This window comes from Pinus tabuliformis, chromosome 8, assembly GCF_031772625.1.
Source record: "Pinus tabuliformis cultivar Carrire ecotype Pingquan chromosome 8, CPIR1, whole genome shotgun sequence".
Classification (NCBI taxonomy): domain Eukaryota; kingdom Viridiplantae; phylum Streptophyta; class Pinopsida; order Pinales; family Pinaceae; genus Pinus; species Pinus tabuliformis.
This window is the reverse complement of record NC_142294.1, coordinates 51,346,908-51,360,397: the sequence shown is the minus strand read 5'-3', so window position 1 is coordinate 51,360,397 and position 13,490 is coordinate 51,346,908. Positions and strand designations below refer to the sequence as shown.

General features: G+C 39.8%; 1 pseudogene; it reads left to right on the top strand.

Moving 5' to 3' along the window:
- The first annotated feature begins 4,497 nt into the window (after positions 1-4,497).
- LOC149234097 (high mobility group B protein 15-like) overlaps positions 4,498-13,490 on the top strand; it is a 63,457-nt pseudogene continuing 54,464 nt past the window's right edge.

Sequence of the window (13,490 nt, the reverse complement as noted above, 5' to 3'; positions counted from 1 at the left end):
TAGTCATAAGACTTACATCATGAAATATAAACATTAAACAATGATACTACCAAGTAGTAAGACTGACTTGTTACGGTCATCTACAATAAAGTTCCCATTACTTATCGTGAGATGTCTATCCATTGTTTACTCCCATCCATCCTTGAAAGGTTCAAGGGGCTTACAATCTTTTGAAATAACAAGACTTAGGGACAAACATTACTTATCATTTCTAATTGAATCGGGAGGTTAGTGGTGCCCATGCTTTATCCAATCCATAACCTATATGCATGCTTAATGATGCCTACGGTAGTGAGATTAAGTTAGTTGAAGCCAAGAAGGGTCAAGTGGATCCCAACTCATTATATCAAGGGGCTTGGGAGATAGGAACTCATCAAAATTAATGGGGTCCACCACAAAACTTGGGAGATAGGAACTCATCAAAATTAATGCCTTGCTTATAGATTAGAAGAAAAACATTGGTTATATGTTTAATCAAGCTCAATATGTTTAGTTGTTCTCATAAATTGATAATCATTTAATCATGTCAATCTTTACATTTGGATCTCTAAATACACCAACTATTGGATGATTAGAGGAGTTTCCTTCATTATGAGAAGAAAACTCCCTATTTACTTTGATGATTTATATACAAGTTCTAATATAATCCAAGGCAACATGATAGTCATAGGCATGCTTAGGCAACCAAAGGAAGAAATAAAGAAGCCTGGTATAGACAAAAGTACAACATACTGGTTAAAGCAACGTGTCATGCTACCACATAGGAGAGAACCCTCCACTAACAAAGGGTGCATAGGAAGAAAGGAGTTGGTTCATCACTTAATTTATTAAGGTAGTTGGGTACCAAATGGGGAATGGTTAAAGGATGGAGGATTAACACTATGCTAGTTATTAAAATATGTATTAATGCTTGTCTAGAGTTTTAATTAGTTTTTTAGGGTACTTTTGTTCAGTCTTAGGGTTTCTTAATAGAATTCCGTTAATGCATAAACAGGAAAGATAGAACTCGAAAATAAGAAAAAGGAGAAATTCCCAAAGGAGGAAAGGAGAAGGTAAATGAACATGCCTAAATAGAGAAGAAGCTACCAATTTTGATGAAGGTAGCAAAAACATTAGACTCTCACCAAGCTCCAAGCCACCAATGACCTCTTCATTTTTCCCATCAGAGAGAGAGAGAGAGAGAGAGAGAGAGAGAGAGAGAGAGAGAAAGTGCAAAGTGTAAGTCCAATCTTAGTGAAAATCCAACATAATTATAGTAACATTTGAGAAGCAATAGTGAAACCATAACAATGAAAAAATGATGATTATATATAGACCAAGATAACCCGTAAGGGTACACAAGGTATGAAATATAACCATTGAAGAAAAATTGGAAGAGACAATTATTGTATCTACAAGTCAAATTGATTGATTTGTTGGTTTTAAAGCAAATCCATAGGTTTTCCTATAGAAATTTCTACAAATCTAGCTCTGATACCATGTAGAAATTCCTTATAGATTCAAACTAAATATTATAATATGATAAAACAATTGACTTGAGTCTACTCTACCCATTAGCGGAAACAATACACGATCGAGGAAATCATAAAGCATAAAATAGAAAGAATTCAATCACACATAACACAATAATTTTCTGGGGGAAAGTCACAACTAAAAACCCCTACTATTTGTATATTTCATTAGTCAAAGAATTTGGATGAATACAATATTCTTTGCTCAACCTTGGGCTCAACCTGCACAAGTATTTTCTATCCTTTGCCTCACAAGATGACTCTAGCTAATACTTAGCCAATTCTGCTGCCTGCCAAGCTCCTAATTCCTTGCACTTTTCCCTTGGGAATTAGCCCATATTTAATGTGGAAATTCATCAATTATGAATTTCGTAATCCTCATAGGCCTTCCTCTAACTGCATGCACCATCGATTTAATTTAGATGATTTTACAACTGATAGTACATTGTCCCTGAACTCCGATCTCAATTGGGTCTTTCTCCTATATGATATGTGTGAACTAACTATGAGTGAATCTTCAATTTACTGGTTGATACATGCTGGTTACACCCCACTACTGCAGGTTACACCCCACTACTGGATCTCCCATTAATTCCTCCATTAGTTGGAACTACTTTAACTGAATTTAACTCAGTTAGACTGAATTAAATAATTACAACTCAAAATAAACTCAACTAGTGCTCCTAATTGTAGAAGACACTCTACATGACTCTAGTTAGACCCTCAACTTGAATTAACTGAGCTAACTAATTCAAATTAACTTAGTTAACTATTACAAGTTGTCATGAGATGTGGAATTACAATTTAATTCCTAATTTAATTCAAGGAAAAACTTAAATTAGGATTTTTCTTGATGTTATTTTTAACATTTCTTGTTGCTATTTTCAACACTCTCTCTCAACAAGAAAGGAATTCAATTCTGTCTTGATCCGGTAACCTTTGGAATGTTCTGCATGAAACTCTTGTCACCGTTGATGTTGCTACTGCAACATTTGTAACCAAAAAAAAAAAAAAAAAAACTAAAACAATTGTGTTTGCAACTGTCTACTGGGAAAATTGTGCTGCTACTGAATTTGCTACTGAGCCTCCTGCTATGCTTTCAACTCTACTTTGCACTCGTTAGTATCTAACTGACACTGATCCTCCTACTACTGAATATTGTGGTCCCCCATAGCAAGGTAATGATCCATTAGACAAATGCACCTCAATGGACCCTACCCAAATTTATGCAACTCTTGGGACTATTGCTTCACATCACCCCACCTCACACTAGGAGGTATGGATGCATGTGATCCCTTTTCCCACTTGGCTTGAAATTTCTCCCTATTGGAGGTCTCTGCTTGAGTGGATGTCTCCACTCAGTCTCCTCTCTGCTTCTCCAATTGTGGCGGCTCCACAACTTTCTGAGGCTGCTTCTCAGGCTGTATGTTGAAAGGTCTAACATGCTCCATCTCAACCACCAAATATCTAGTCTCTGCCTTGCTCCTTAAGGCTTTGCATGCATGAGCTAAATCTGATTTATTCATACTGATGTTGCTACTACTCTACCATTGCTTCCATGATGCTGCTACAACCACTGCAATAATGAGTCCGATCTCCCCATATCCTGAAGTACTAACTTCCATAGGGCTGCTCCCTCTGAAACTAAACTCCCTCTAAGTTTCGATCTCCCTATGGGAAATATCTCTGCTCCTCAATCTAACAATATCAATGATCACAACCCTTTTTTTCTCACTAAACATTGGCTCACGGATCTACCCAATAGCAGCCTTCTTGCTCCATTAAGAAGTCTACACATAGGGTCTTCAGGATCTACCCTAAACTAGAGCTTCACCAATCTGCAAATTCTATTCACGTGCAAGGAAAACCTCAAATTCTTCTCTTCAATCATGATTTTCTCTTCGATACCATGTAGAAATTTCTATAAATCTGGCTTCGATACCATATATAAATTTCTACAAATCTAACTCTGATACCACGTAGAAATTTCTACAAATCTAGCTATGATACCATGTAGAAATTTCTACAAATCTAGCTCTTATACCATGTAGAAATTTCTACAAATCTAGTTCTTATACCATGTATAAATTCCTTATACATTCAAATTGTAGATTTTAATATGCTAAAACAATTGACTTGAATCTACTCTACTCATCAATGGAAACAATAAACGACTGATGAAATCACGAAGCATAAAAGAGAAAGAATTCAATCACACATAACACAATAATTTTTTTGGGAAAGCCACAACTAAAAACCCCTACTATCTGTATATTACATTAGTAAAAGAATCTAGATGAATACAATATGCTTTGCTCAACCTTAAGCTCAACCTACACAAGTATTTTCTATCCTCTGCCTCACAAGTTGACTCCGGCCAATACTTAGCCAATTCTGCTGCGTGCCAAGCTCCTAATTCCTTGCACTGTTCCTTTGGGAATTAGCCCCGATTTAATGTTGAAATTCCTCAATTATGAATTGTGCAATCCTCATAGGCCTTCCTTTGAATTCATGCGCCATCAATTTAATTTAGATGATTTTACAACTGATAGTACACTGTCCCTGAAATCCAATCGCAATTGGGTCTTTCTATGATTTGATCTGCATGAATTAATTATGAGTGAATCTTCAGTTTACTGGTTGACCAGTGCTGGTTACACCCCACTACTCGATGTCCCACTAATTCCTCATCAGTTAGAACTAGTTTAACTGAATTTAACTTAGTTAGACTGAATTAAATAATTACAACTAAAAAATAAACTCTACTTGTGCTCCTAACTATAGGAGACACTCTACATGATTCTAGTTGGACCCTCAGCTCGAATTAATTGAGATAACTAAGTGAAATTAACTTAGTTAATTATCACTAGAGTGAATGGTTCTGAGTTTTAGATATTGCGAAGACTTGACACTTGAATGATATACTTGCGATTGCGCAGGAAGCTCTGTAACTTGATCTAGGGTTAGGGTTTTGACGTTGGGCACCATGGCGGGACGCGCAGGGGGGAGTGATGCTACTTCCTACAGTCAAGTAGTTATGGATAGAAGCAAGGACGCAGGGAAGCAGTGTTTCAAGAAGCCTCTGGAGAAGGAAACAATGGCAAGTAACACATGCATATTGGGAGGAAACAGACCTCATGAATAGGAAGGGGAGTAGCAGGAAGCTAGTAAGGAAAAGGAGAAAGGGGATAGCAGTCAAAAACCTACTTCTATAAGGACAATTGGGGTTTGCAAACCTAAGTTGAACATCATTCCTCGGGTCATCTTGAGTGACCCTGCGCTACAAGCGCATAGGGATCATATGATGGAACATGCGGTCATCTACAAATTCATGGGAATATGGCCGACGGAGAGGGCGCTGCATGTATGGATAAGGAGCCACTGGAAGCCAAAGGGGGAAATACACCTTCATTTGGGATCCAAGGGCTTCTTCACAGTAGTATTCACAAGCCTAGAGGATAAAGACAGAGTGTTTGAAGGAGGACCTTATTTCTATGCTGTTGCAGGCCTCTACATGTGGCCATGGATGATGAACTTTGTTCTAGAACACGAGACATTTACATCGGTACTAGTATGGATCAGACTATACTCCCTTCCTCTGGATTATTGGCTGCCGGAATTGCTGAAAACAATAGGCAACAAATTGGGGCATTTTTTAAAGATCTCAGATGTGACTCTGAAAGGAAAATACACCTCCTTCGCTCGGATATGTGTGGAAATGGATTTATCTAGAGCAATTTTGGACGCGATAATTTTAGAAGTATATCATGAAGAATGGGTATAGGCGGTGGACTATGAGCACATCCCATTTAGCTGCCGTAAATGCCATGAGCATGGGCATCTATATAGAGATTGTCCAACAAACAACATTGAGAGAAATGTGAAAACCACTGTGGATAAAAATCCTGAGGGTTTTACCAAGGTTGGGGGCAAAGGGAAAGGTGGAAAGAGGCCACAAAAGAAGATCAACGAGGAAAGACAACCGAGCCACAATAGCTTTAAGATCTTAGAAGAAGAAAAAGGAAACAAAGAAACAAACCAGGAAATGGAGAACATTATTACTGAGAAGGAAAGGGATGACAACATGGAAGATGACTCCAAGTGAGGTGGGAACGAAGGACCATGAACTTCAGGAGATTCTAGATAGGGAAAATCTCGATCAAGAGAAATTTTTGGAACAAGGGACGACCAAACGAGTGGACTCCCTACCAAAAGAGGAATATGACAGGGTTCAACAACTCTTCCTATGGAGATCACAATCAAAGGGAACTGGAGTCAAAAGAAATCATGAAATCCAGGAACATAGAGGGGTCAAAATGATGGAGGAGACACAGGCACAATCTCCAAAGAACCCAAGCAGGAAAAGAGGAAGAAAAAGACAGAAGGAGTTGCTGAACGAATGTGGGAAACTATTGATTAACTCAGGTAAGATGAAAGAGCTCACCAGTTACTCCTTTACAAACCTTTCTTAATGAAGCTCACAACCTGGAATATTAGAGGCATAGGAAATAGAAGGAAACAAAGAAATATCAGTACTAGAATAAAAAAAGAAAAACGAGATATGGTTTTTATTTAGGAGACAAAATGTTCGATGGATAAGATTAGAGAAATTCATAATAAATGGCTAATCAAGTATGAGTATCTAGAGGTTAAATCAAAAAACTCAGTGGGGGGATTCTCACGCTGTGGGATCCACAGAAATTTGGAATCCTGGATGCTGAGGCATCTAGGAACTATCTTTCTTTGGTTTGTCAACCTTTAGGTGATAAGGAGATATACATGATCACAAATGTCTATGGACCTCAAAAGCAAGAAGACAAACTCAAGCTTCTCACCTCCCTTGAGGAACTAAGAGCAAGACACCCTAATATGCCCTGGATCATTGCAGGAGATTTCAATATGATAAGATTTCTTACAGAGAAAAAAGGCGGTATCAGACAGCTAGGCAGAGACTCCATGGCCTTCCATAAATTCATAATGAACATGGGGTTAGTGGACACTAGAACAATAAAAGGGACCTTAACCTGGAACAAAAAAAGGGGAGGGGCTTCACAAGTTGCATCTAGACTAGATAGATTTATTATCTTAGAGGACCTCTTTCTCTCAGGCCTTGCCATAACGACTTCTATTCTTCCCTTTGGAGGTTCGAATCATTGGCTTGTACAGCTGGAAGCCACTTTTATGGGTACACCAAGAAACAGACCTTTCAGGTTTGAGAATGCCTGGCTCTCTCACCCTAAATTCCCCAGTAATATTGACAAAGGGTGGAGAGAGGATCTAAACATACAAGGCACTAGAATGTTCCTGCTCCAACAGAAACTTAAACATATCAAATCCAAGCTTAAAGGTTGGAACAAAAAGGAATTTTGTAATATATTCAAAGCCAAAAGAGAAGCTGAGCAAAAACTCCAGGAGATCAATCAGATCAACATCACAGAGGGCTTTACCGAGGAACGGAAAAAGCTAGTTGATTCTTTGCAAGTATAATGGGAAGATCGGTGCTTGCAAGAGGATATTTTCTGGAGACAAAATTTAAGGATACAGTGGATTAGAGAGGAAGAAAGAAACACGAAGTTCTTTCATAAATCCACAATGGATCACAGGGCACACAACAGAATCACAAAGCTCAAAGACTCTCAAGGGAGGGAAATCGTCTCTCACAAAGACATGGAATCTCCCCTTGTACAACATTTCCTCAGTATTGCAGAGGAGCCTCTGGGGGATAGATCCAGGTTCATCAACCATTTCACCCAGTATATCCCTCAGCTGGTTACCAGAGAAGATAACTACAATCTTAACAGGCTAGTGTCAGAAGAGGAGGTCAATGAAGTGATCAATGAAATGAAAAATGGAAAAGCTCCAGGCCTGGATGGGTTCAATGTAGACTTCTTTGAAGCATGTTGGAAAATAGTCAAACATGATATCCTTGAGGTGGTGGAAGACTCAAGAAGATCCAAAAAGGTTCTGAAGGATTTTAATGCTTCCTTCATAGCTTTGATCCCAAAACAGGAAAAAGCCATGACTCCAGATGGCTTCAGACCCATAACTTTATGTAATGTGGTGTATAAAATTATTTCCAAGGTGATCGCTAATAGAATCAAGCCCCTTTTACCAGCTCTCATCTCAAAGGAGAAAACAGGCTATGTGGAAGGAACACTGATCCAAAACGGATCCAAGAACTCTCTAAGTCTTCAAAATCGTTTAAAAAAAAGACTATCACATGAGGAAAAACCCTTAGAACAGGCGGAAAACACTATCGGCAGCCAAAAACACGAAGAAATGATAAAAAAACAGGCTTATCGGCGGTCAAAGGAGCAACGCATAGGAGCTGTCGGATCTGTCCGATCAACAGTCCAGATCTGATTGGCATATCGCAAATCAGTGGAGGCGATTTGAGGCTGTTGGATGTGGTCGCATAAATGTTGCGATAGATGTCGGCAGGGTCAATGAGGACCGTCGATCAAGCGCGCAGATCGACAACCCATGTTGCATTGCCATATCGTATCGTGCAACATGCGATTGCGACTTCGCATTGGAGCTACATAGAGGAGCGGATATATATATATATATATATATATATATATATATATATATATATAGATATGCGACGCGATCACTGGACCCGATAGAACTATAAACGATATTCCATATAAATTCAGATCTGTCAAACAACAGTTTCTATGTGTTTTCGCGTATTTCATTTATTAAACGAAATATGAAAATGAAATACGATGGGTAGCGCTGAGGCGATGAAAACTTGACCCGAAAGGGTTTGCAAATGAAAATACATAATATTTCAAATCCGCATAAAGCCATTCTTGCGATATTTTAAGCATTTTAATGTATTTAAAAAATAAAAAGGGGAACTATGGAATGGGCATTCGCGACATGCGATAAGCGACTAGAGGCGGACCCGATAGGAATATAGTTTAGATTTAAGGACATTTGAAGTCCGAAAAACTGTGTTTTGAAGGATTTTTCCCGTGTTGAATATATTTCTCTATGTAAATAGAGAATGGCCATTTCCGGGATTTCAAAGGCCAGATGGACTCTTTCATTGCAGAACAGGTGGCCACCTCCCCTGAAGACGTTAGGCTATGATTGCTAACGCTCAGAAGGGGGATTTGAGCAGACAGAGGCTGGGAGCCAGAGAGCCCGAGAAGAGGAAACGAACAGACAGCACAGATTGGCTTTAAAGCCATAGACTGCCAGAAACAGAGACAAGCAGTGCTGAGACAGAGATCAAACAAAGACAGAGAGTCAGTGAGGAGAGTCTGTGTACTCAAAAGAGACTTGGGGGATCCAAGTAAAGCCTTATTGTTTTGTATCTGTTGTGTGAGGCTCAATTTGAGCTCACTGTTGTAAAACTCTGCTTCTGAAGACATAATAGAGAGGCCACCATTGAAGGCTGGACCAGGAGACATAGCCCATAAGTTTTGGGTGAACTCCATATTAAACTTGCTATGTTTATGTGTGTTGTCTATTATGTTTCTTTAACTACTTCATTGTCTATGTATTTTGCAATCTTATCGATCCATTGCACAAAGTAACATAGGCATATCCATGCACATGAGTCTGTAATACCTTAATAATTGTCTAAGATCTCATTATCAGATCAAAGACAAATCCTCAATAATATCATCCAAGCTCATGAGGTGGTTCACTCTCTCAAAAGCAACAAACAAGCTGGTATGATCATTCAACTAGACCTAGTGAAAGCTTACGACAAGCTAAGTTGGTCTTATATAAGGGTAGTTCTAAGAGCCTTTGGCTTCGACCAAAACTGGATAAGATGGGTTATGGCACTAGTTACCACGACTAGTTTCTCCATCCTTCTTAATGGCGCTCCTTCAAGACTCTTCACACCCTCCAGAGGGCTCAGACAAGGGGATCCGCTCTCACCCTTCCTCTTTGTTCTCATGATGGAAGGGCTAGGCAGAGCGATTAAAATGGCAAATGCTGAAGGAAGAATCCAGGGCATCAAACTCACCTTGGATGGAGCGGCTAACACTCATCAACAATTTGTGGATGACACAATGCTGTAGGGCATACCCACAGTCAGGGAAGCTAGAACGATCAAACATATTTTGAATGACTTTGCTATGGCTACTGGCACAGAGGTAAGCCTCAACAAATCAAAAGTTTTTTTCTTTAACACTGACATTGCTATTCAAAGAAATATCACCAGAATTCTTGGGTTTCAAAGGGACCAGCTACCTTCCAAGTATCTGGGCATACCTCTCACAGATAAACCTCTCAACAAGGAAGTGTGGGAGCCAATTATAAATAAAATTCAAGACAAGATCATAAAATGGACATGCAGGTCTTTAAATTTGGTGGGGCGCCTTATGCTCACACAGGCTGTCTTATAGGCCATTCCCATGTTCATGTTCTCAACTCTTCCTGCTCCTAAAGGAATTATGCAATAGATCAGGAGCATACAAAGGGACTTTTTATGGGGCAGAGGAGAAGAGAAAAAGAAATGGGCTTTAGTTGCCTGGGACAAAATCTGAAAACCCAAGAGCCATGGTGGCTTGGGGTTTCATGATCTTGAAACCATAAGAAAAGTTTCAGGAGCTAAACTTTGGTGGAGGTGGATCAAGGAATCAACAACTTCCCGGGCTAAGCTTTGGAAACAGAAATATGCCAAGCATTGGCAGGAGAAGGATTACATTAGAATGTCAGGGCATATTAAGGGCTCCCACATTTGGAACCTTGCCTGGGAGAATAAAGGTATTGTTCAACAACATAGTTTTTGGGAGATTCAAGGTGGGAACCTAGCTCGATTTTGGGAGGACAACTAGAAACAGGAACCAAACTTGTATAAGAATGAATTAGAAGCTCTCAAGAATGACACAGACAACAAAGGTCTACTTATGGTTAAAGACTTTTGGGACCAGGATAGGAACAATGGAAAATGGACATCTTGGAAGGAACTAGGCTACAGTGAAGAGAGTCCTCTGAAGGTCCAGGTAGACTCTCTTACCTAGGATCTAGATCATAGGAGAATTATGGTATCCTCCTTGCCTGACCAACTAAGATGGGGAAAGAACACCGCAGGAAAATTTAACCTCAAAGAAGCTAAATAGGTAGTAACATGATTTAACTATCTAAACCCTGATCAACTTTGGAATAATCTTTGGGAGAGCCCCCACTGGGTGAAAATAAAATTATTTATTTGGCTAGTTCATCAAAGGAAAATCTTAACTTGGGAGAATCTCCTAAAAAAGGCTTCACTGGACCTTCCAAATACTACCTTTATCGCTCACAAGAGGAGACGATGGATCACCTTCTCAACCTCTGCCCTTTTACCTCCACTGTTTGGGAATGGGTGGCCTCAATATTTAGGTACATTGATAGGGACAGACTCAACATCTCCAACACTTTGAATAATTGGAGGAAAAATTTCTCAGGGAATGAAATCATTAATAAATCCTGGACTTTGGTTCCAGGCTTTGTCATCTGGGATGTTTGGAAAGAGCGCAATAGTTGGATCTTCAAGAACAAAGCAAGCAAGCCCCAACACACAATTGACCAAATTTTAAGGCAGCTTAAAGACACAGTTAGTAGCTTGTTGAGGACACTTCCTAGGGACCCTCCTCTGCCCCAAGATGCGAGTATTCTACTTCATTTGGGTGTACAGTCTATAAGCCCACAAGGCATAATCAAGGGTGTGATCCAAACAAATGCAGATATAAATATTTGGAAGCCTCCTCCACATGGTTTCTTAAAGGTCAATATAGACAGAGCTTCTAAGGCAAACCCAGGGTTAGTTGGTTTTGGGGGTGCTATAAGAGATGAACAGGGTCAAATAAATAAGATCTTTTATGGCCACTTGGGGAAGGCCACTAATAATATGGCGGAACTCATGGGCCTAGAGCAATTCTTTGAAATCTTGGTGGATTCAAATTCACATAATGTCATTATTGAGGCAGATTCAGAATTGATTATTAGAGCGGCCAAGAAAATATGTAATGGCACATCACCGGACAAAGTGTTGAAACACTGGAGGTTACTATAGGTCTTTCACCGTATCTACACCCACCTGCAAACCTTAAAAACTGTAAGCTTTGTCCATGTGAAAATAAAAGCTAACATGTTAGCTGATCATTTAGCGAATGAAGGAGTGACTAATAAGGAAAGGGACACTCGGCACGTTTGGGAGTTGTTACCCCCAGGTAAACTGTTAGAGGACTGTCTCTGTCAGGCTACCAAAGATAGGGAGCAATGGATTGACAGGATGGATCGAAGAGGATCAGGAGACAAGCAGGAGGATAGGGAAGCCTAAATTGTTTGCCTGTTGCTTGGCGGAAGAGTGCGCAAATTAATTCGCTTGGCGGAAGAGTGCGCAAATTAATTCGCGTGGAAATGGTTTCTTGAACCACAAGTGGTATTTCAGGCGGGTCTAAGTGGTAATCGGTTTTTCGAGGTTGGCCTCTGATTCCACTCTTCAAGCGACACGTAGCAGCGAGGAGGAGAGAGGAAACCGCTTTTTGGGCGGTTAATCCTCGTGCTACTTGTCCACCCGAAATCAGCATGGACTGTTGGATCCATGATGGGTAGATCAACGGTGGAGGTTCGGTCGTGCAAGTGGTTGATCAGCGATTGGAGGAAGGAGGTGGGTTGGAATTGCGATTCGCCGATATGCAATTTCGCGATTCGACATTAGCCGTTGGATCATTGAAAGAGATGGACGACAATTTTTTATGGTTGCGGATGTATTATTTTTGAAGTCCGACCTTATGGGTTGCGGGTCGGGTTTTGTGTATTTCCTGTGTAATCCTTTTTTCCGTTAGAGTGAATGGTTCCGAGTTTTAAAGGTTAAAGCCAATAACGCTTCTGATAGGTTATGTGGACCATTTTTTGGTAAACGAAAGGATTTTTGGTTTACCCTGTAACATATGTAATGTACTTGTTCGGTTAATAGAAAGCTCCATTCTTACTTGACCAAAAAAAAAACTTAGTTAATTATTATAAGTTGTCATGAGATGTGGAATTACAATTTAATTCCTAATTTAATTCAAGGACAAATTTAAATTATGATTTTTCTTGATGTTACTTTTAACATTTCTTGTTTCTATTTTCAACACTCCCTCTCAACAAGAAAGGAATTCAATTCTATCTTGATCCGGTACCTTTGGAATGCTTTGCATGCAACTCTTATCATTGTTGTTGTTTCTACTGCAACATCTGTAACCAAAAAGCATCCAAACAAAATAAATTGAATCAACTGCGTCTGCAACTGTCTATTGGGAAAACTGTGCTGCTGTTGACTCTGTTACTAAGCCTCCTGCTCTCCTGTCAACTCTGCTCTGCACTCCTCAGTATCTAACTGACAATGATCCTCCTACTACTAAATACTATGCCCCCCCATAGAAAGGTAATGATCTATGAGACAAACACACCTCAATAAACCCTGCTCAAATTTCTGCAACTCTTGGGACTATTGCTTCACATCACCCACCTCACACAAGGAGATATGGCTGCATGTGCTCCTTCTACTCACTTGGCTCGAAATTCCCCCGTACTAGAGGTATATTCTTGAGTGGATGTCTCCACTCGGTCTCCTCTCTGCTTCTCCAATTGTGGTTGCTCCACAACTTTTTGAGGTTGCTTTTGAGGCTGTATGTTGAGAGGTTTAACATGCTCCCTCTCAACCACCAAATCTCTAGTCTCTGCCTCTCTCCTCAAGGATTTGCATGCATGAGATAAATATGATCTACTCATATTGTTGTTGCTAATGATATATTGCTACTTCCGCATTGCTGCTACAACCACTCAATAATGAGTATGATTTCCCTAGAGCCTGAAGTACTAGTTTCCATAAGGTTGCTCCCTCTGAAACTAAACTCCCTCTGAGTTTCAATCTCCCTGTGGGAAATATCTCTGCTCCTCAATCTACCAATATCAATGATCACAACTCCTTTTTGTGTCATTAAAAATTGGCTCACAGATCTGCCCACTAGCATCCTTCTTGCT